We start from the raw sequence: 24,972 nt of genomic DNA on the forward strand, positions 1-24,972 counted from the left end.
TATGACGCTATAGCATCTGATTTTAACTATTCCTTTATATGGACTCCCAAGGTGTGTTAGTCAGCTTTTCCTTGCTGTGACAAAAATACCTGATGAGAACAGTTTAGAGGAGGAAAAGTTTATTTGGAGCTCATGCTTTCAGAAGTTCAGTCCATAGTTGGCTGACTCCATCGCTCTGGGCCTAAAGTGAGGTAGAACATCATGGCAGAAGGGTGTGACAGAGGAAAGCAGCTCAGTTCATGGCAGTTCCCAGAAAGAAAAGAAGAAACGTGGACAGATACATTCCCAAAGTTCATGCCCCTGTAACCTACTTCCTTCAGCCATGTACCACCTACCTACAGTTACCACCCAGTAGTCCACTCAAATTATTAATCCAACAAATGGATTAATCCACTGATGAGGTCACAGCTCTCTCTCACAACCCAATCTTTTCACCTCTGAATATTGCTGTATTGCCTAACACATCAGCTTTTAGGGGGGCATTCCAGATACAAATTACAACACAAGGTATGTATGTCATTGCAGATGTGGGTTGAATAGAGGAAATAATTATCATGCCTTTCTGCCTAGCTCCTTCAAAAACCCCACATATATGGCACTTCCCTCCCTAGGTCCTGGCTCATGAATGTCCTCAACTGGCCCCTGGTTCTTCTTACAGGACTTCTCTTCTTCTAACAGCAAGAGAAACCTAAGTTGAGTGAATTACCTGTCTATGGGCATGTTTGCATGACCTACTTGTGGTTTACCTATGGCACATTTGTAAGGTTTCTCTTCTCTTGATTCAACTATATGCCTGAATCACCTCTGCTTGCCTTGAGTTGGCATATTCATAACCATTTCAAATTAGTGCCCATCATTCATGCACTGATTCACTACATGTATAATGTCAGTGAACTACAGTTGTGGGCCTATCCTAATCCTGGGTATACAGAACAAATCAAACACCATGGCTGCCTCCTTAGAAATCACAGTGTTGAAGACAACCCCTAACAACACCACACATTAATACCAGAGCAGAGGCACACCATCTGCCTTGACAGTTAAGAGAAGTGGGTAACTATCCATGGCTGAGAAACCAAGGAAGGCTTAATAGAGAAATGAATGTTTAAAGCTATGAGACGTTGTACTAACCTAAGTATAGAAAATTCACAAGTCTTCACTGTGATAAATCATCTATTGCCAACCCATATTGTATTGTAAAGCTATTTCTCTCCATGTCTCCCTTTAAGGGTACCATAATCTCAGGAGTAGATAGGATTGGCTGCAAACTGTCATATGCATTTGGAATTCCTAGCCAATCACAGAGATTTACCTTAGCACAGAACTGGCCTGATAATTTTCCTTAATAGCAACACATCTCTGAAAAGTGTCAATCCAATGAAGAGGAAGGAGCCAGAGGACTTTCACATGCAATTTGACATCCTTAAAGGTGACAAATTAGAATGATGATTATGTGCAGAACTTCTTTTCTTCTGAGATGGGTATAGCAGAACAAAGTTTTAGGAGAATCAGAAAATTGGCTTAGGGTGGAGAACAGAATTTCAGGAAATTCAGATAAAACCAGCCTGTGAGACTTTTTTTTTTTTTTTTTTTTTTTAATCCCAAGCAAATGATTGGATAGGAATATAGTCAGTGTTCCCAGTGCAGAGGCCTTTCCTTCTTGCTATTATCTTGCAGCAATTCAGAAAGACTAGCAAGGAAATGGTCCCTCTTTCCCTTTACATAACATTCATAAACGTACAGCCAAATTAAATGTGTCATAGATGAAATTACCAACCGGACTACCACCCGACTGTCTCATGTGAGCTTGGTTTATGGATCTACTGTTCTCCAGCGAGCATCACAAATCCACATAATGTTCCCGAGTGCTAAATTTGGAGCTCTGATTTAGCTGACAGATGTTTAAAATCACATTTAGTTGGACAACTCCCTGAGGAGGACACAGCTGCAGATGTGAAAGAGAGCAAGTTATTCCAGTTAAGGTCGGCGGGAACTCAGCCTGAAAGCCTTCCGTCTCCATCCGCCTTCTGCAGACAGGATGATATGGACGAAGGATCATTTTCATGCTGATTCCACCAAATCCCATCCCCTTGTTGAACTGTTGCCAAGATAAATGTGGAGGTTGTATCTTGGGCAAAGTGTGGGGTGCTAAACTTAGCCTTAATTGAATACAAAGGGGACTGCTAGCTCTTTGAAAGCAGGCACGAAGCCACATTTCGGAGCCTGTTTTGCCTGTCTGGTGATATCTTAGGTCTGCAAATGAATGTGATTCTGGAATTCCGTGCTTCGGGATTACTTATTCAAATGTTAACCCCTCTGGAGAAATTGAACGGCCCTTCACCCTCCACCTCTCTTACATCCCAAACGGTTACTCCTTCGTATTTGAAAAGCAACACAATTATTATTACCCCAGCATCATCTTTGCAAAATCACATATGTTAGACTGGCTTCAAGACTTAGACTGAAATGAATTTGTTTAAAAAAATTGTCTGTGTATTTGATGTGGGAGACTAGTGACCTTTGGTATTTTGTGTTTAAAAAAAAAAAATGTTTGATGTTTAAAATTTCCCCACTGAGCTTGTATTGTTTCTGGTCCATTTCTGTCATTTTTTCATGCTCCATCATCCTCCACATACAAAATAAGTTCTTTATTTACTCAACAGAGGTTTTGATATAGTTATGAGCTCATCCTGATGGCAGCCTCAGATCAATACAAATCACATTATGATGTCAAAATTGACGTGATGTGAGTGTAAGTTAAGTGATTGTAAAACAATCTTAAGACAGAGCCCCAGAGACACACTTATATGGTCAGGAGAACGGCAGAAAGGAGTTGATGGAAGAACTCTGGGCCTTTATATCAGGGCAACACAGTGTGCACCAAGACTTCACTCCTAATTTAAAGATCTTATAACATCATCCTTAGAGACCACAAAACACCCTCAGAGTAAGTATGGGCAGCTGGCTAGGGTGACAGAGTGGGTATGGCTCACAGTTTTTTAAAGCACTGAGATGAACAGATATTGGGTCAAGTGGGTGACAAACTGAGAACACACCAAGTTTAGCCAGTGACAATGAGCCCTGGAGCCTCGTTTGTGTCCTGTCTGAAAGACCAGACTAGAAAGGAGAATCAGGCATGGGGTAAGTGGGAAGTAGAAACAGACTCTAGGGCCAGTGGGAGAATCTCAGATGGCTTCCTATGCCAAAAATTGTAAATATCACCCTTCCTGACTTCCTGGAGGAAGTGCCTTTTATTCTGTGACTCAGACTATGATATAATCTTTCCAACCATGAATTTCCAGTTTGGAATGGAAGGTTATACATGGAGCCATGACTATGGATAACTTGAGGCACGTGTGAATGGAAGAAGAAAGGGGAAGATGATTAACCTCAAAAGCAGGTCTTTTGTTATTTGATTTGTTATGATAAACACTTATTCTTTTACCTTAAAAATCCACTAAGTAATTCAATCTGACATACAAAAGTAATTCTACCAGATGAAGAGTCAGAGCACCTTATAACTGACCAGGCAAGTCCTTTGATCTCTATGGACACCAGTTTCCTTGTCTCTAAGAACTCATAGTATTTCTGGGAGAATAAAATACAACAATAAATATAGATAGTATTTTAAGAAAGTGTACTATTAAGACTATGGGACCTGTTAAGACTATGGAACTCATAGAGATGGACTAAATGGATGTTGCATTGTGAGATGGGCATGGACTTTGTGAGGTGAGGGGTATATGTTATAGTTTGGATATGAGGTATCCTCCCAAATTTCCTGTGTTAATAAAGAGCTATTCAGATGGAAAAGACCAGATCACAATAATTTTAACCTAATCCATTCATCCTAGTTTGAAGGTACTGATGGGGTACTGAAGGCAGATGGGGGCATGACTGGAGGAGGTGAATCACTGGTATCGTGACCTGGAAATGTTCACCATCCCTGAGGCTCCATCACCATTTCTTTCTGTGCTGCCCATCTACCATATTCTGAGTCAATCCCTTATGCCATGCCCTTCCACCATGATATTCTGCCTCATCATGGACCCAAATGAAGGAACCAGCTGACATGGAGTAAACTTCTGATACCATGGACCAAAATAAAGGTCTTCTCCTCCAGGCAAAAAATAAAATAAAATAAAATAAAATAAAAAAACGACAACAACAAATAGAAAGTGTAAAAGGACTTGGAATACAAAGTGTTATTGCCATTCTCCCTGGTAGGGTAGTTTATAAATATTGCTGACTAACAATGACATCAATAGTAATTCTATCAGAGATTCTCTTAGGTATACATTTTCAGAAGACTTGGGACCCCAAGTATAAATGTTCAGGACTATACATTATTGATCCTGTTAAATAATTCTAATTTGAGTGTAGAATCTTCACAGTCAGATACAAACCCTGACTGTTATTTACTTGCTCTGATGCCATTGAGCAAATTATCTAATTTCTCTGAACCTCAGTTTCCATGGCTGTACAAAGAGGATACAACAACTTCCTAGCACAATTGGGGGAAATGACACGAGATAATGTATTTAAATTGTAGAGCCCAGTTATGCATTTTAATCATGGCTGCACCAATCACTGGGAGATTTCCATGCAAAGTGCAATTACTCTTACCTTGGGAGTTTTAGTGAATACATCCACCCTATGCTGTGTGGATATTAGGAAAGACAGGCTAGTCCCATCACTGGAACCTAGAGAGCTCTACTGCAGTGACTATGAGGATGTGGAGAAGAAAAGTCTTTAATGCTTTGTTGCTAGTGAGCTCAAATCCCTTAAGCTAACGAACCTTTTGGATGTCCCAGAATTCCCTGAGCATCCACCCTGTGTACCTGAATCTTTTTCTAATTCTAAATTTCATGTGAATGATTGATAGCAAATGCCATCACATACTGGTTTCTACCTGCTTAGCATTAAAATGTGGTCTAAAGCATACCAAATCATTTTAATCATCATTTTTAAGAAGTATCATTTAGGAAACCCAGGGTTTGGCTAAGACTAGTTGGTTGAGAATCATATTTGAGGGTCTCACCTTATGTGCAGTTAGCAAAGTGAGACTGAAAAGACACAGGAAGGAGGAGCTTCCAAAGATTCCAATTCTTATCTGAGTGAGGAAGAAAATCCCCATTTCCAACTTGGCAGCAGACATCACATTATTAAGAAGTTGACAGAGAGCTATGATCAACAGAAAGGCAAGGATAACTGAAGAGGAGATGGAGCAGGTGGGAAGTGAAATTCTTGAAGAGAATTTGAGCTGATGGGGTGTGACTCAGATGCAGTCACCACATGGTGGCTCGGGTAGGGATCATGTCTCTGAGTGTCTAGAACAACTTTGATATCTAAAGGAAGTTCAAAAATCTTAAACCATCACTAAGATTCTCATGCATTTGAACTTGAGGAATTCTTCTTTCTAGTAATATTGTTGGCAACAACAGTTTTGTTACAGTCAAAAGTGTATTTACTGTAAAGCTAATGAAGTCTACATTCCATCTTCTCTGCCTTCTAAGGCCTTGTATTGAATTTTATTTATAAATAAATAAATTTATATATATATATATATATAACTTTTTATTAAAGAAGCTTTCTTATTCTCTACTCTCATACCTACACTACCTCAAATTGTATAAACTCAGGCTGTGCAAAACCTGGACTGTCCTGAGTGCACTGATGGGGAGCTATGGCAACATGGTGAAGGGTACAGACTGAAGTCAAACTGATCCCAGTTCAAGTCTCCGCTGAGCTATTTGCTGATTCGGTTAGTTTAGAGTAGGTCAATTACTTAAGCTCTTGAGTCTATGTGTCCTCATCTGTCCAAGGAGGAAAATGGCATAATATCTTTTTTTTTCCCCTGTGGTGCTGGAGATGGTACTTGCTAAGCAATTGCTCTACTATTGAGCTATACCCTCAACCCCAGCAATACTTTCTTGATAGGGTTGTCCTATGGATAAAATGAGATAATGCAGAAGTACCCAAATAATTCTGGTTATAATTTTTTTTTTAATTTCTGGAAATTTATGTATTTAATTTTTTAATTTAAGATATTTATTTTTTAATTAATTAATTTATTTTGATTCTGGTTATAATTACTAATTATCTTTCCTTTTCAAGTAAGAGGAGGGTCTGGGTGACCTGAGAGGGGAATTAATCATTCTTTTAGGGCAAGGATTCCTTTCCTTCATCTCCCATGCAGCATGAAACAGTTCATAGTAGAGAAATTCATTCAGAAAACATCACAGGGATTGTAAAAATGATTGTCATTTCTTGGGCTTTTTAATATATAGCACTTTACTGACCAAAAGACAACTTATAAAATTTGGTGGGTATGGGCAAATTCTGAGTGCTTTTTCCCCAGGCCATGTAGTCATGTGACAGTAAGCCACAGGTCCCTTGAGTGGGCAGGCAAGTCACTTCCCAGGAAGGCTCACCCTCTCTAATGATAATGACCCTCCTCTCTGTAGGCTCCACTGAGACTAAATGCTGGATTTATAGCAGATTTGTACAAAAAAAGCCCTGTGAAAAAAGAAACACTGAGCAGTGGAAAAGCTCTCTCAAGGCTTATGTGCTTCAGAACTTTGAAACTCAAATGGTAATGTCTGGGTCACTGAAGAGGCGACTCCCAAAATAACTCCCCTGATTCCTCTCAAAACAGAGGGCTTTTCCCCTTTATGATGAACACAGCATGGCTGGATGCTCCCTGTTCCCAGAATGCTTTGCCCTCTGGGCCAGGCTGCTTCTATTTCTAATGCCTCTGCTTTTCATAGTGGTGAAATTGTTCTCTTTCAACAAAACCCAAAGCCTAGAAGTTGGGGTGGGACTTGGTCTCCCAAATTCTATTGTGGTTTCACTGTTTTATCATGTCACAGTTCAGACTCCTACTTTCAAGGCAATTTCCTTTCTTTTGAGCATGCATGTACACACACATACACACCCTATGTCAAACAACTTCCCTTAAAAAAACTACCCATAAAGTCCAACGTGTCTGCTAGTAGGTACAACACGCAGATCCTCCTTTAAGAGAACCTGCTGTGAGGAAGGTAGTTGGCTGATAGCCACTGAGCACAAGATTTGAGGCCATTTCTGCCTGGGCCATTTTCTTCCTCTGGGAGGCAATATTTGCTCTGGGGGCTCTCGAATGGCAGGGCTGAGATCATTTTGAGGCTGTACTGTAGGGACTGGCTCTTCCTGGGGAGATCTCCTTCTTTCTTGGTGCAGATGTCAAACCTGAATCGCTTCTGAACACCATTCCTACTTACTTTTCACGCTGTAAGTTATTTTCAATGAATCACAAATCTCCTAGGGTGAAGATGCTGACACTTTGTAGATGTCTGAGGACATATTATTGCAAACTCAAGAAGCAACCTATGTAAGATTCTATAAAACAAATAGAGTGGCTGAACTCCTGGAGAATAACTCTACCAACTCATACTTTCAGCTTAACCAGGGAGCACATAAAACCTACAAATTGAGGCTATCTGAACAATAAAGTCAAACATTCATATTTTGAGTTTGGGTACATTTTCAAAAAGATGGTCAATGGTGGGAAGTCTTGGAAAGGAGTCAGAGAAGATAGGAGGAAGAGCAGAACAGAAAATCTGAATGAGGTAGCTGGGAAGGGACATGACCCAAGTGTCTTCTTAAGGGACTCAGAAGCCACACTGAAGAGATGACACAGCCCGATGGGGTCAGCTGTTCTCAGAGAAATTTCAATTTTAATTATCATGAGAAGGAAGCAATTTTATGAGTTTATAATCATTGGGGGGAAAATTTACGGTGAGATTTGCTAGTAAACAGAAATGTTCTGTGAATGGTGGACATTGGTTGAAGGATGCATTAGGGACAGTACTTCCTTTGATTCTGTAGTCTTGTAGACTTTCGAATTTCTTTTTGATTCTTCTGTTAAAGCAATACCAACTAGATCTCTTTTCAGGCTTGCCTCCAGTTCTAAGTTGGATTTCAAAATCTACCTTCACACTCTAAGGGCTTTTCAAAGGTGGGCTACTGGCGTGTTGGATGGGACTACCCTTCATTGGACAGAATGATCTTATACCTTTCAGACTAGTATCCCTGGCCTGTGTCCATTAAAAGCCAGGTGTGCTCCCACCTCCAGTCGCCAACAAGTAAGCTCTCCATACTTTTCTAAATGCCCTCCCACCTCCAGGAGTGTGGCATCGTGATTGATTCAGGTAAAAAAGGAATTTCCCCTGACTAGACTTGGCTATGCAATGGGCAGTGCTGGAGGATGTAGGTTGACTCCATAACTCTCATCTGTTATGTACCTCTCTCATTAGAATTAGAGTTTCAAAACCAAATCAGGTTCATTTAAGCTGAATAAGAATTTATTACTTCATAAAACTAAAATGGCCAGGTCATGGTTCACGGTACAAATGACGTCATTGGGTCTGTTTGTCTCCATCTCTTGGCTGTACTTTTCGTGGTGTTTAATCTTGAACCTGTGGACTCCCTGGCAGCTCCAGGCTTACCTCATATAATGGCACAGCTATAGCAACTCTAGTCTTAGGTCTTCTGTTTCTAGTCCAATGGGAAACTTTCTTGTTTTGGGGGTGGGTGGGTAATGGGGATTGAACTAAGGGACACTTAACCAAGGAATCACATCCCCAGCCCTTTTTAAAAATTTTTATTTCGATCCATTCATCTGTTGAAGGGCAGCCAGGTTGGTTCCACAATCTGATTGATGTGGCTGAGTTACTGTAATATGCTAATTTTAAGTCCTTTGGGTATAAACAGAGTAGTGGGATAACTGGGTCAAAAGGTGGGTCCATTCCACACTGCTTTCCAGAGTGGCTGCACCAATTTGCAACTTCACCAGCAATGTAAAAGTGTGCCCTTTTCCCCACATCCATGCCAACATCTGTTATTGTTTGTGTTCTTGATAATAGCCATTCTAATTGGAGTAAGATGAAATCTTAGAGTTGTTTTAATTTGCATTTCTCTAATTACTAGAGATGTTGAACACTTTTTCATATATTTATTAATTGCCTGTATGGATAAAGAAACTGTGGTATATATACACAATGGAATATTATTCAGCAGTAAATTAGAATATTATGGCATTTGCAGATAAATGGATGGAATTGGAGAATATCATGCTAAGTGAAATAAGCCAATCCCAAAAAACCAAAAGCCAAAAGTTTTTCCTGATAAGTTGATGATGATATATAATGGGGGGTAAGGGGGTGGGGTGTGAGAGAAGAATGGAGGAACTTTACGTAAAGGGAAATGAGGGGTGGGTATGAAAAATGGTGGAATGAGACAGACATCATTACCCTACATACATGTATGATTACATGAATGGTATGAATCTACATCATGCACAACCACAGAAATGAAAAGATGTACCCCATTTGTGTACAATGGATCAAAATGCAGGCTGTAAAAATAAAAAAATAATTCAAAAAAATTATTTTGAGATAGAATCTTGTTAAGTTGTTTAGGTCCTCTCTAAGTTGCTGAGGCTGACTTTGAATTTGCAATTAAACTGCCTTGGCTTCCTTAACTGCTGGGATTACAGGCCTGTGCCACCATGCCTGGCCAAACATACATCTTGTTTGTTATTGGGGCCACTTTGGTTTCCAGGAGTAAGACTATCTCTTTGACAAGAGGAAAAAGATAAAAGAGACGATGATACCTACTTCTACCCATAATCTCTGTCCTTGCTATGCTGCAGAGCTAGGAAATGCAAATTTGAGCTGTTGGAACTTCTCCTGTGGTCAGGTCAAAATCTCCTTTCCACTGATGGTCAGGTTCTGCCTTCTGGTTTCTTTCCACACCTTTTATTCTGAAGATTTAACTGACTTCGCCTCAATCTTCAGGCTAGGCACTCCATCAGCAATTTAGGAGCCAACTCTTGCTTTTTAGATACAGGTCCCCTTCAGTCTCAGTTGCTACCTTGTGTCTCAGTGTTTCCTAAACTGGAAGTGGTAGCCTGGTGTCTTTTGAGTCAGCGATACTCCTCTGAGAAAGGAACCCATACTTCCTTCCATGAACAACTTGAGTCTTGTTCCACTCAGCATCTTCTGAGAACTCAGCACAATACTTCTCAAAGAGCAAACACTCCACAATGTTTGCTGATTTGAATCCATAACCAAAATCTGCAAGAGGAGGAGGAAGAGGAGGAGGAGGAGGGTGAGGTCCTTGCATTTCCAGTTCATTTTCAAATGCTAATATCTCAATACTGGAAGGAAATGTACAATCCCAACTCCGAAGCAAATGGAAAATATCTTTTCTGGATTACTTTATATAGAAAGGATTTCTTCATTTAAAGAGTGAAAAACCCTGCTTTGGGGGACACAACCAGAAATTTCTTTGGTCTCTTTCTCCTCAGTCTTCTGGCCAGGCTTCTGCTCGTTCAGGTGGCTTCCATGCTGTTCATGCATAAATTGCTCTTGGCAGGCTGGTAGCCTTTTAGACATTCTGAGGTCTAGCAAAGATTTAGCTCCAAGGGGTCACCAAGAGGTGACGGTCTTGATCATTTCCTCTGTTATTTATCTTTGGCTTGTGGTATTGTAGCCTTTCTTTGATAGAGGACATTTTTACCACAACTGCACAGAGTCAAGCATTTCAGTGATTTGGTTTGAGGTAGAAGAGGCTTGGTTTCCAATGCTGTCAAAATGTCACTGAGTACATCTGAGAATGTCTAGTGCTGTCCTTCTTGATGAGCAGATTCATATCTGGGGGGTTTATGGTGGCACTTCCCAGACTTGGGTCAGGAAAGGAATCATACTGGTGAGGACAGCAGTTTTTGGTTTGAGTAATTCCATTTTCAGTTCCTCATGAGACACTCTTCTTGCCTGATAAAAGTAGCTTGTCTCAGGACTCTGGAGGGCATCTCTACTTTTCCACCCTGCTTATGACTCACCTGTGATTACCCTCAATGCATGGGGGGGGGGGGCGGGTGTTGGGAGGCTTTTATGCTGAACTAGTCTTTGGATTTCTCTTCTTAGTGACAGCAGAATTTCCGCACCAGCTCACAAGTAAACCACAGCAACATCCCTGGTCTGCTCAGCTCAATAGGCTCTTAGGTTCCCAGAGTGCCTGAGTGGACTTCTCAGCTTGTCTCATGTGGGTTTGTTCACCCCATCCTGCTTCATTTTGATTAAGACAATGAGTATCTCTTATCTGGGTCGCAAAGTATGGGTTGCGTGTTGTTTTGACCTGCTATAAGGAGCCTGAATCAAATACCCAGCACTTTGGCCTGAAAAACTGATTATGTTATGTCCTATGCTCTTGTTCTTCAAAAAGCATCCTTGAAAATGGAGACATTTGGTCCTAGGATTTCCTTTTGTCTGCTGCTTTACCTCTGCCACTCAGTGCCAGGGACAGAGAGTGTGCTGTACCACGTTGTGTCTATCAAAGAAAACGATGCAACATGTGCTGGAGACACTGCCATCTGTGGGAGAGTGCTGCTCGGGGCTCAGCCCAGAAGAAAAAAGGAAGTATTATTACATCAGGAATATTCCTTGTGAGTCAACTTCCCAGAACAGAGTGTCCCTCTTAAAGTGGTTTCTGTGCCCCAGGATCTCTGTGCCTCCCAATTTGGACTAAGGGAGAACTGGTGTGTGCAGAGGGCTGGAAAGGACTGGATCAGTGATGTATTTTATATATAGTGTTTTCTAGTAATTATTTTCCAAATTGTGATGCAGGGCACAGAAGCAAGGGTTTTGTGAAATAATAGTTACTCTTTCCTCTTGTCAATATTCTAAATTTCCTTTTTCTTTTCCTATTCTTTTCTCTATTGTTTTAATTAAAAAAGAAAAATCTTCTTGACTTCCTAAATTGCCATAACATACAGGTTAAAGCCTATATTTTAAAAACAACACCACATTGGTATACGTAAGCAGCACCTTAGGAATGTTTAGTGTAGTGTGGACTCCTGATCCCTTCTCCAGAGACTCTACACTTCAGTGAGTCCAAGGCCTGTGAATCTCTATTTTACATTAATCTAACTTGAATGTGACTACTATGCAGGCAGGGAACCGTTTTGATTTCCAATATACCCTAAATGCTTTGAATGGACAGCCTGGTACAGAATAGGTCCTTGATCACTTTTTGGTGATCAATAAATGAATCCACAAGAAACTAGCCCTGGTGACTTTAATTCAGGTAGCCTAGAGATTACAATTGCTTCAATGTCTTTTAATTCTCATTTTTGGAGGGAAATCCTTTTAATTTCAAGCTTACAGAAAAGATGTGAAAAGGGGACAAAGATCCCTGTTTATCTTTTGCTTAAATTTCCATTTTAGTCCTGTTTACAGCTTTTCTTAAATCTATCTTTCCTTCTATTTTATCTGTCTCTGTCTACATGTCTGTTTTCTTCTAAACCATTTAGAGTTAGTTATAAACAAAATGCCTCTTTACTGCTAAATCTGGAGTTTTTTCTAAGAACAAGGACACTCTCTCATGCAGGCTACAATGCAAGGGCCTCTAGACCAGAGTTTCAGTGCCCAGATTAGTAAAAACAGTTTGTAGTCCTGCACTTCAAATGAGTCCCTCTCCAACGCAGCCAACTTCCCTTTGCATCTATAATGCCAACCTTTATTTATTTATTTTCTTTTAAATATCACAGACAGGTAATCTCTAGCCTTTTTTTTTTTTTTTTTAATCTCTAACCTTTTGATTTGCAGAATCACTTTGAGTCTTCACACTGGAAGCAGCCTTAACAGTCTAAGGTGTGGGTTTTCAAATGCAGAAAGTTCTTCTCAGGTTGCTGAATCCACTATGGAACTAAAAGCAAATGCAGATCCCCAGATCACGGTCCTAGCTCTTCAGTTCAGTCAGGCAGGACTTGTGACCCAGAAATCTGCACTTTATCGTCTCCTCAAATGATGCTGTGGTCCAGCCAGTGTTGGGAAGCACAGTTTAGGTGACCTCTCCCTACTGTGGAGCACTCTGGATAGTGACCTCCCAGCCTCTTCTTGATGGTAGATAGACACCCCCAGAGTTCTGCTCCACATTGGAAATTTCTGCTTGTTAGACATTTCTTCTGATATTAGCTTCAATAACTTTCCTATTGCTATACATCTTGGTTCTGCCCTCTGAATCAATGCAAGACAAAGCCAACTTGTGGTCGTCCCTCACTGTAAAAATACAGAGAAGGTATAAAGGAAACAAACAAACAAACAAAAAAAAAAACCCAACAACAACACTCAAAATCCCACCACTTTGAGTTCTTTCTTTTTAGTATGTTTTCTTTTAGTTTTTATTTAGGTATACACATAAACACATATTACAAGCACTTTGTGTTTTAAAAAAGTGAATTGTATTATGGGTTTTCTCTTTTTTTTTTTTTTTTTCTTTTATTGTAAACAAATGGGATACATGTTGCCTCTCTGTTTGTACATGGCGCAAAGGCATACCATTTGTGTAATCATAAATCCACATACAATAATGTTTGATTCATTCTGTTATTTTTTCCCCTTCCCCCCACCCCTCCCACCCCTCTTTACCCTCTATACAGTACTTTCTTCCTCCATACTTGCCCCCCCCTAACCCTAACTCTAACCCTAACACTAACCCTTCCCTCCCCCCAATTATGTGTCATCCTCCACTTATTAGCGATATCATTCGTCCCTTGTCTTTTTGAGATTGGCTTATCTCACTTAGCATGATATTCTCCAATTTCATCCATTTGCCTGCAAATGCCATAATTTTGTCATTCTTTATGGCTGAGTAATATTCCATTGTGTATATATACCACAGTTTCTTTATCCACTCGTCAATTGAAGGGCATCTAGGTTGGTTCCATAGTCTGGCTATTGTGAATTGAGCAGCTATGAACATTGATGTGGCTGTATCTCTGTAGTATGCTGATTTTAGATCCTTTGGGTATAGGCCAAGGAGTGGGATAGCTGGGTCAAATGGAGGGTCCATTCCAAGTTTTCTAAGGAATCTCCACACTGCTTTCCAGAGTGGCTGCACTAATTTGCAGCCCCACCAGCAATGTATGAGTGTACCTTTCTCCCCACATCCTCACCAACACCTGTTGCTTGTATTTTTGATAATCGCCATTCTAATTGGGGTGAGATGGAATCTTAGGGTGGTTTTGATTTGCATTTCTCTTATTACTAGAGATGTTGAACATTTTTTCATATGTTTATTGATTGCTTGTACATCTTCTTCTGTGAAGTGTCTGTTCATTTCCTTAGCCCATTTGTCGATTGGATTATTTGTATTCTTGGTGTAGAGTTTTTTGAGTTCTTTATACATTCTGGAGATTAGTGCTCTATCTGAAGTATGATTGGCAAAGATATTCTCCCACTCTGTAGGCTCTTTCTTCACATTACTGATAGTTTCCTTTGCTGAGAGAAAGCTTTTTAGTTTGAATCTATCCCAGTTATTGATTCTTGCTTTTATTTCTTGTGCTATGGGAGTCCTGTTGAGGAAGTCTGGTCCTAGGCCGACATGTTGAAGATCGGGACCTACTTTTTCTTCTATAATCTGCAGAGTCTCTGGTCTGATTCCAAGGTCCTTAATCCATTTTGAGTTGAGTTTTGTGCAGGGTGAGAGATATGGGTTTAGTTTCATTCTGTTGCATATGGATTTCCAATTCTCCCAGCACCATTTGTTGAAGAGGCGATCTTTTCTCCATTGCATATTTTTGGCGCCTTTGTCTAGTATTAGAAAGTTGTATTTATTTGGGTTTGTGTCCATGTCCTCTATTCTGTACCACTGATCTACCTGTCTGTTTTGGTACCAGTACCATGCCGTCTTTGTTACTATTGCTTTGTAATAAAGTTGAAGTTCGGGTATTGCGATACCCCCTGCTTCATTTTTCCTGCGAAGGATTGCTTTAGCTATTCTGGGTTTCTTATTCTTCCAGATGAATTTCATGATTGCTTGCTCTATTTCTGTAAGGTACGTCATTGGGATTTTAATTGGGATTGCATTGAATCTGTATAGCACTTTTGGTAGTATGGCCATTTTGACAATATTAATTCGGCCTATCCAAGAACATGGGAGATCTTTCCATCTTCTAAGGTTTTCTTCGATTTCTTTCTTTAGTGTTCTGTAGTTCTCATTGTAGAGGTCTTTTACCTCTTTTGTGAGATTGATTCCCAAGTATTTTATTTTTTTCGATGCTATGGTGAATGGGGTAGTTTTCATAATTTCTCTTTCTGAGGATTCCTCACTTATGTATAAAAATGCATTGGATTTATGAGCATTGATCTTGTAACCTGCCACTTTACTGAATTCACTTATGAGTTCTAACAGTTTTCTGGTGGAATTTCCTGGTTCCTCTAAGTATATAATCATATCATCCGCAAATAGGGATAGTTTGAGTTCTTCTTTTCCTATTCGTATTTCTTTAATTTCCTTGGTCTGTCTAATTGCTCTGGCTAGAGTCTCAAGAACGATATTGAATAGGAGTGGTGAAAGAGGGCATCCCTGTCTTCTTCCAGTTTTTAGGGGGAATGCTTTCAGTTTTTCACCGTTTAGAATGATATTAGCCATGGGCTTAGCATAGATGGCCTTAACAATGTTAAGGAATGTTCCCACTATCCCTATTTTTTCTAGTGTTTTGAGCATGAAGGGGTGTTGTATTTTATCAAATGCTTTTTCTGCATCTATTGAAATAATCATGTGGTTCTTGACTTTAAGTCTATTGATATGGTGAATTACATTTATTGATTTCCGGATGTTGAACCAACCTTGCATCCCTGGGATAAAACCCACTTGATCGTGGTGCACTATCTTTTTAATATATTTTTGTATGCGATTTGCTAAAATTTTATTGAGAATTTTTGCGTCAATGTTCATTAATGATATCGGTCTGAAATTTTCTTTCCTCGATTTATCTCTGTCTGGCTTGGGTATCAGGGTAATATTGGTTTCATAGAATGAGTTTGGGAGGGTACCCTCCTCTTCTATTTCATGGAATACTTTGAGAAGTATTGGAATGAGCTCTTCTTTAAAGATTTTGTAGAACTCGGCTGAGAACCCATCTGGTCCTGGACTTTTCTTTGTTGGTAGGCTTTTGATGACCTCTTCTACTTCATTACTTGAAATTGATCTATTTAAATTTTGTATGTCCTCCTCGTTCAATTTAGGCAATTCATATGTCTCTAGAAACCTGTTGATGTCTTCGAAATTTTCTATTTGGTTAGAATATAGATTTTCAAAGTAGCTTCTAATTATGTTTTGTATTTCAATCGTGTCTGTTGTGATATTTCCTTGTTCATTCCGAATTTTGGTGATTTGGGTTTTCTTTCGTCTTCTCTTTGTTAGAGTGGCTAAGGGTTTATCAATTTTGTTTATTTTTTCAAAGAACCAACTATTTATTTTGTCAATTTTTTGTATAGTTTCTTTTGTTTCAATTTCGTTGATTTCAGCTCTGAGTTTAACTATTTCCTGTCTTCTACTACTTTTGGTGTTGGTCTGTTCTTCTTTTTCTAGGGCTTTGAGCTGAAGTGTTAGGTTGTTTATTTGTTGATTTTTACTTCTTTTATTGAATGCGCTCCATGAAATAAATTTTCCTCTAAGTACTGCTTTCATAGTGTCCCAGAAATTTTGATATGATGTTTCTTTGTTCTCATTTACCTCTAGGAATTTTTTAATTTCCTTCCTAATATCTTCTGTTATCCATTCATCATGTAATAGCATATTGTTTAATCTCCAGGTGTTGGAGTAGCTTCTGTGTTTTACTCTTTCATTTATTTCTAACTTCAAACCATTATGATCTGATAGAATACAAGGTAGTGTCTCTATCTTCTTGTATTTGCTTACATTAGCTTTGTGGCATAATATATGGTCTATTTTAGAGAAGGATCCATGTGCTGCTGAGAAGAAAGTGTATTCGCTCTTGGTTGGATGGTATATTCTATAAATGTCCGTTAAGTCTAAATTATTGATTGTGTTATTGAGATCTATGGTTTCTTTGTTCAATTTTTGTTTGGAAGATCTGTCCAGTGGTGAGAGAGGCGTGTTAAAATCACCTAGTATTATTGTGTTATGGTCTATTTGGTTTCTGAAATTGAGAAGGATTTGTTTGACATACATGGATGAGCCACTGTTTGGGGCATAGATGTTTATGATTGTTATGTCTTGCTGATTTATGGTTCCCTTAAGCAGTATGTAATGTCCTTCTTTATCCCTTTTGACTAGTTTTGACTTGAAGTCCACCTTATCTGAAATGAGGATGGATACCCCAGCTTTTTTGCTGAGTCCATGTGCATGATATGTTTTCCCCCATCCTTTCACCTTTAGTCTATGTGTATCTCTTTCTACGAGGTGAGTCTCTTGCAGGCAACATATTGTTGGATCTTTCTTTTTGATCCAATCTGCCAGTCTATGTCTTTTGATTGATGAGTTCAGGCCATTAATATTCAGGGTTATTATTGAGATATGATTAGTATTCCTGGTCATTTGGTTCATTTTATTTATTTATTTATTTATTTATTTTGAGACGACTTGGTTCTTCCTTTATTTGACAATTCCTTTAGGATGGTTCCTCCCATTGCTGATTTGTTTCTTTGTTTTTCATCTCTTCCTCATGGAATATTTTGCTGAGAATGTTCTGTAATGCTGGCTTTCTTTTTGTAAATTCTTTTAGCTTTTGTTTATCATGGAAGGATTTTATTTCATCATCAAATTTGAAGGTAAGTTTTGCTGGGTATAAGATTCTTGGTTGGTATCCATTTTCTTTCAGGGCTTGAAAAATGTTGTTCCAGGCCCTTCTAGCTTTTAGGGTCTGGATTGAAAAAATCTGCTGATATCCGTATTGGTTTCCCCCTGAATGTAATTTGATTCCTCTCTCTTGCGGCCTTTAAAATTCTGTCTTTATTTTGTATGTTGGGCATTTTCATTATAATGTGCCTTGGTGTGGGTCTGTTGTAATTTTGTATATTTGGAGTCCTATAAGCCTCTTGTACTTGATCTTCCATTTCATTCTTCAGATTTGGGAAATTTTCTGATAGTATTTCATTGAATAGATTGTTCATTCCTTTGGTCTGTTTCTCTAAGCCTTCCTCAATTCCAATAATTCTCAAATTTGGCCTCTTCATGATATCCCATAGTTCTTGGAGATTCTGTTCATGATTTCTTACCATCTTCTCTGTTTGTTCAACTTTGTTTTCAAGGTTAAATATTTTATCTTCAATGTCTGATGTTCTGTCTTCCAGGTGTTCTATTCTATTGGTTATGCTTTCTATTTAGTTCTTAATTTGGTTTATTGTTTCCTTCATTTCAAGGATTTGTGTTTGTTTTTTTTTCAATATCTCTAACTCTTTATTGAAGTGATCTTTTGCTTCCTGTATTTGCTCTTTTAACTGTCGATTGGTGCGATCATTCAGTGCCTGCATTTGCTCTTGCATCTCGTCATTTGCTTCCCTGAGCATTTTAATATGTACATTCTGAACTCCCTTTCTGTCATTTCTTCTGCCATGCTGTCGTTGGGTTTCATTGATGTAATATCTAGATTTGTTTGCAGCATTTTCTTTCCTTGTTTTCTCATATTGTTCAGGTATCAGTTGACCGCTGTGATATTGCAGATTTCCTCTATTGTCTTATAATATCCCTGAAGATTTCTATTATATCCCCTCTTAGTCTTCAGTAGCCTGAAATCTTGGAGGAAGTTGATAATGCAGTGCTCCACAAGGGAGCTGACTCCCTAGGGGTGGTGGCCTTCTGGTGGGGTATATTCCCTGCTAGTGGGCAGAGGTACCTTCACTTGCTGATGAATGATCATCCAGAAGGGAAGTAGGTTGTGGGCTGATGCAAGACCAGTTTGGGCCTGTGTCTCTGATTTTACGGTCCTTTTGGGAGAACCTCACCCAACAGGGAGGAGTCACCCGGTGGGGAGGTCTCGCTGGTCGGTTTTCCTCCCAGAGGTTCCGTTCAATTCACAACTACCGCCTGGGCTGGGCAGCCTTCTTCTGCAATGTTCCCAGGGACCCGGACCTACCTCCTGGGCCTGGAAGCCTCACCCTTCGCAAACGAATCTCCTTCGGCTGCCTCTCCTCAGAGAAGCTGCCTGCAGTCCTGGAGCCTTCGCTCCGCCCCTCAGTTTGTCTGTGGGGCCCTTCCACCAAGAAGCCGTCTAGGACCCTGCTCTGCACTTTTCGCCTGGCTATGCGGCCCCTCCTCTGAGCAGCCACCTGGAGCCCCTTACAATCGCTCCAAGTCCCAGTGACCCGCCACATGCCTTTTCCTCCGGCAGCCACCTGTTGTTCCGTGCGGTCGCTCTAAGACCAAGTGACCCACCAGGCACCACTTTCTCCACCAGGCAGTCACCCAGAGATCTGGTGCGTCACGAGTCCCAAGAACTCACTGTGCACCTTCTTGTCCCGACTGCCTCCCGTAGCCCTGGTGCAGTCACTTCGAGCCCAAGCACCCCACCGCGCTCCTCCTCCTTCTCCAGACAACCCCCCTATGTTCAGGAGCGGATGCTCTGGGACCAAACCACTCACCACGCTGTTCCACCGGATAGCCGCCCAGAGCCCTGGCGCAGCTGCTCCAATTCCAAGCGACGTGCCGAGCCCGTATTTCTCCTTCTCCTCTGGGCAGCCCCCTGTGTTCAGGGGTGGTCACGTTCAGTCCAAACAGCTCACCAAGCACCTTCTCCTTTGGGCAGCCTCCCAGAGCACAGGTGGGTTGTGCCGAGTCCAAGCGCTGTGGTGAACAGCCACCTCTCCAATGCTCCCAGCTGTCTGCGATCACTGCTCCGGCGGAGGGAGGAGCGCCTCGCAGGCAGTTCTACTTTGCAAAGATCCCTGCTTTCGGGGCTACCGCCCTGTCCGGGATGCCTGCCCAGTGGGAAACACTCACCCAGCTGCTTTGAGTTGGTCCCAAGTCTCTCAATATCTCCTTTTCTTGAGTCCTGAGTCCACGCTGCTCCTCCGGATAGCTGCCCGGAGCCCTGGCGCAGCTGATCCAATTCCAAGCGACGTGCCGAGCCCGTATTTCTCCTTCTCCTCTGGGCAGCCCCCTCTTCAATGCTCCCAGCTGTCTGCGATCACTGCTCCGGCGGGGGGAGGGGCGCCTCGCCGGCCGTTCTACTTTGCAAAGATCCCTGCTTTTGGGGCTACCGCCCCGTCCAGGACTCCTGCCCCCGTCCGGGATGCCTGCCCAGTGGGAGACTCTCGCCTGGCTGCTTTGAGTTGGTCCCAAGGCTCTCTATATCTCCTCTTCTTGAGTCCTGAGTCCTGGAGCAACACGAAACGCAGCCACCCTCTAGTCCGCCATCTTGAATCCCCCCGGGTTTTCTCTTACACTGTATCAGAAGACATATGCCAGATAGATAAATATGCTTTGAAAGCACATTTTTAAAAAGACCATATTAAATTCCATTATTTTGATCTGTTAGAATGTATTCAACCATTTCCTAGTAGTGTTTATTTAGGTTGTTACCAGTTTGTCTCTATTATAACTAGTTTGGATTCCTGGCGTCAGCTAGATCTGCCCAGGTATGGTATGAAGGGGAGAGAAGTTGTCTGGTGTCTTTGACTGATATATCTCTATGTCTCTTCAGGGACCCTTTGTTTTTTATTTTTATTTTTTTCTTTTTGGCATTTCTATTAAACAAGATTTTAAGAGGAAAAGAAATATAAAGGTTGGCCTCATTCTTCACTTGCTTATTTGTAATGCCCTTCTCTTTTCAAATGCAAATACTATTTCATAAGAATAGAACCACAGCTGATTTATTTTAATAAATAGCTCCTCAGTTTTCCTCAAATCATTTGTTAAACAATTCTTCCTTTCTCATTGGTTTTGTATTTCTTTCTTTATCACATTAAGTGCTGTGTTATAGCTATTATTTTTTATTGATTTGTGTCAATTCATGGACCAGTGGTAAACTGATTTATCTCCTCTTAAATTTTTATAATGGATAAAATTTCTGTGGTTATTGCTTTATAGCTCATAACTTATTAGTTATTTTTACCCACTAATTTTTTTCTAGATTGATTTAAAAATTTTTTTAGGTTAGAAATCCCACTGTTAATTGTGGATAACCTATATATTAATTAGGAGAAAATAAAAAAGAATTCATAATATTCACTATCTCCCTGTAAGGACATGATATCTTTCCACCTTCTCAAATCTTTAAAAATATTATTTAGAAAAATTCTGAAAATTTTTTCTTGAATAAATTCTGGATAAATCTTTCTGGGGATATTCCTTTGTATTCTGTTTTTTGTTAATAACATTATGTATAAGACATCTGCAATGACAATTATGGCATGAAGGAAAGCTATTGATCTTTGAATGTTTACAGTTTAGCCTTTCTAAATTTAATTTCTGATTAATTTATAAGTTAGTTTATTTGAACTCCTGACTATAACTATATTGACAGCAATGAATAATCATTTGCCTTCTTTTTATCTACAGTATTTTCCAGATCTTAATGCATACACTAGAAATTTTAGAACATTGAGGCAAGAAACTTTGACTTCTTCCCACTCTAATAAAGAAGGTTTTACTGATATATTCTTTGGTACTGGGGATTGAATTCAGGGGCACTCGACCACTGAACCACATCCCCAGCCCTAATTTGTATTTTATTTAGAGATAAGGTCTCATTGAGTTGCATAGCACCTTGCTTTTGCTGAGGCTGGCTTTGAACTCATGATCCTCCTGCCTCAGCCTCTAGAGCCCCTGAGATTACAGGCATATGCCACTGCACTGGGCTACTGATTTATTCTTACTTGTGATGTTTGTTATAGTATGGAATGTATATTAAATTTTACCGAAAACCGCCACTTCTTTGCCCAGCTGTTCCAAGCGGCTCCGCAGCCACTTCTCTTACAGCCCGCCCAGCGGGACCAAAAGCACTTACACTTCAGAGGTTCATGAAGCAGCTTCCGCTTTATTCAAATAACACCCTCAATATATAAGCAGTCTCATGCATAAGCAATTGTAACCAGATATGTCCATCCAATCCTGTTAAAGGTCAAGCGATCACTCACTCAAGCATAGTGTAAAGTATATCTGTCCACGGGCTGGGTGGCTGAACTGATTATCATGCAGCCAATTGTAAACGCTTCCATTCTCCAGGCATAATCAGGATGCCATTTGCTCTCTGCTAGTCGCCATCTTTAGATGCACGTGGTGTAACCCTGGGCCCCAGGTTTCGCCTGACACAAAATTTTGTCACATAATCCCCAGCATCTATTGAAATAATTATAAGGCATTTTACTACTTCAATTATTAATATTAATTCTTTTATCTCTTTCCAATTTTAGAGCTAATTTGTCAATTGAGTGACACTTACCTTTTTTTTCCTCTACAATGCATTCACTCATTTGACCATCTCTTGGTTCTCAGTAAGTAGATTATTTTCCAAATGGTAAATAAACATATCTAACTCTCATGGTTAAACTATATGGTGCAAATTTGAGGTTGACAACTGTCTTGTAGAAATTGGTCCTACTCTAAGCCTAACTCCTGCCACCTTTAGAACAATTTTAATAAAGAATATAAAAAAATTATCAATTAATTCCAATTACATGTTGCTGGTTAGTGATAAACCACAGTAGCAGAATATGCCACCGCAGGAGCCATGCTGATTAAAATTGCGTAAGTGCAGTATCATTCATCTTCCCTCCCACCACATGGGCACACACATGTGCATACACAAACACCAGTTACACAGGGATGGCCCATGTTGCATGTGGTATCTCTAGGATAGTTTTCTCGAGTTTTTAAGAATGTAGTACTCATTTTTACTTAGATTTTGATTCTTTCAATCATTTGATTATTCAATAAAAATTCATTCAAAGAGCTAATATGTGGCATTATTTAGGATTTGAAGATACATTTTTGATAAGTCTCACATGATTTTTGTCTTTGTGGAGCTTACACATTCAATTTTTTTCCATTTTCTTTTATTTGGATCTTGTCATACTTTATAAATTGTTGTCTTTTTTGCTGCATCAATTAGTTATATAATACTGTACAGTTTCTTAATTGTTGATGGTCTGAATATTCTTGAATCATTCATTCAATATGGTCCACACTTTTTGGACACTGGGGGTTCCAAGGTAAAGAAAAGAGACAAAATTCTCTGTCTCCATGAAGCTTATAACATTCTAATGAAATCCTGACACCAAGACTTTGCAAAATTCATTCAACTTTATTACACTGTCTATATCATTGGCACTAAAGTAAAAAAGAAAAGAAAATAGTGAACCAAGCATTTTGAAAAGTTAGCAATGCAAGAGTTCGTGCAAAAAAGGATTTCTAGTTAATCAATATTTAAATTGAAGTTCACATAACCTTCTTTTCTAGGTTACTTAATTATTTGTAATTTTAATTTCAGTATATATGACTCCAACTTTTCAAGTAGAACAGCATAAAACCTGTACGCAGGTGCACTTTTCTACTTCAATTTCTGGCTTTCCTCAGCAGAAAACTTTGAATAGTATGTAACATGTTAAGACGTGAAGTACCTGTGTTCATTAGGTTGTTTCAAATGATTGAGCAGTTCTCCATCTCCCCTCCATTTCCCCACAAAATAATGGGAGGCAGCATAAAGTAAGGACTTTCTGAGATCAACTAATGACTATAAATAGAAAATCATGTATGGAGAATGTAGCTATAGCTGAGATTACTGAGAATTTTTCTATATACAGAGCACAATACTGAATATAATAATATGTATATATATATATATATAACATATATTCTATAACCATCAGAATAATCCTAAGGTAGGTAAAATTAGTATCCACATTTTATAGATGAGGACATAAGATATAAGAAATTAGTCGAAGATCACACATGTAGTAAGTAGTGGATTCAGATGTCATGAAAACCAACAGAAATCGAGTTTTTTAAAATGAAGGCCAGGGACAGGAAATGAATCTGCATGCTTAACCAAATATGTTAAGAATGTGAACTAACTCACTCCTAGTTTTCACAGTGTTTCAAAGATTAAGTAAATAATCTTCAGCAGAATCCAATCCATGCGTGCAATTCTTTGCATTCAGTACATACACTTGCTAAGGAAAAAGACCATTTGTTAGAGAGAATGCTTCTCTTTCACACCATCCCTATGCCTAGAAATGACCTTTCCTGGTTTTTTTCCAAGGATACACTGGAGCACACAGTATTTTCTCCAAGTGGGTTGTCTCTTTATGGACTGGAACAGGAAAAGAGGAAGTCGCCATAGTCGGTTGCAGGTAGACACTACTATTCTATTTGACAGCAACCTGACAGAGGAGCCTGGAAGTTTCGGAGTTCCATCATAGTTTGCTCCTACTGCACAAACTTCCTTATCAGGGAATACCAAGGAAATCACCTTCTCAGAGGCATCAGAGACACCAGGAGGATCTGCTCAAAACTTTCTTCCTTCTTTCTCCTCCTTATCGCCAACATCATCATAGTTATCTTATCAGAACTTAACTGTGTCCAGCACTCTCCTAATACATACTTGTATGCATTTTTAAGCTTTGTAATTTCTTTATGAGGTAGCTACCATTAACTCATTTTTCAGATGAAAAAGAGGCTAACTGGGATTGTTTAACTGTCCGAAGACCACACAATGAGGAGTAAAATCTCCTCAATATTAAAATGTAGATCTATTTAACTCCAAAGAATGTGTTCCTAACTGCAAAGTTACCAGTTTGCCTTAAAGGATTTATAATGGGGCACAGGATCAAGGAAAAATGCATCAGTGCATGGATCTAAGATAAACCTGGATTTACATAAAGTGATAGAATTGAGATTCAGAATTTTTTTTATCTGGGGTCCCTGGACCCCTGAGTGTCCACAGATAGGCTTGTAATCCCCTAAAATGGGGGTAAGTAAATTTTTTCCTAAAGGCTTATATAGTAACTATTCTAGACTTTTCAGGCCTTTGTATGAAACACTTATTTTGTAGAGCAAAACCTATCACAGTCAATACATACACAAATGAGTGGGCCAGCTTGAATGCCAATAAAATTTTATTTACAAAAACAAGCAGCTAGTCAGTAGGCTCTAAATGGTATGCAAATTCTATGGGCATATATA

At 39.6% G+C, this 24,972-nt stretch overlaps 1 long non-coding RNA gene across 3 annotated transcripts in view; it reads left to right on the plus strand.

Moving 5' to 3' along the window:
• LOC306660189 overlaps nt 1-24,972 on the plus strand; it is a 45,027-nt gene that overhangs the window by 17,036 nt on the left and 3,019 nt on the right. The window lies entirely within an intron of this gene.

The sequence above is a fragment of the Sciurus vulgaris genome (assembly GCF_902686455.1).
Source record: "Sciurus vulgaris genome assembly, chromosome: 4".
Taxonomy (NCBI): Eukaryota; Metazoa; Chordata; class Mammalia; order Rodentia; family Sciuridae; genus Sciurus; species Sciurus vulgaris.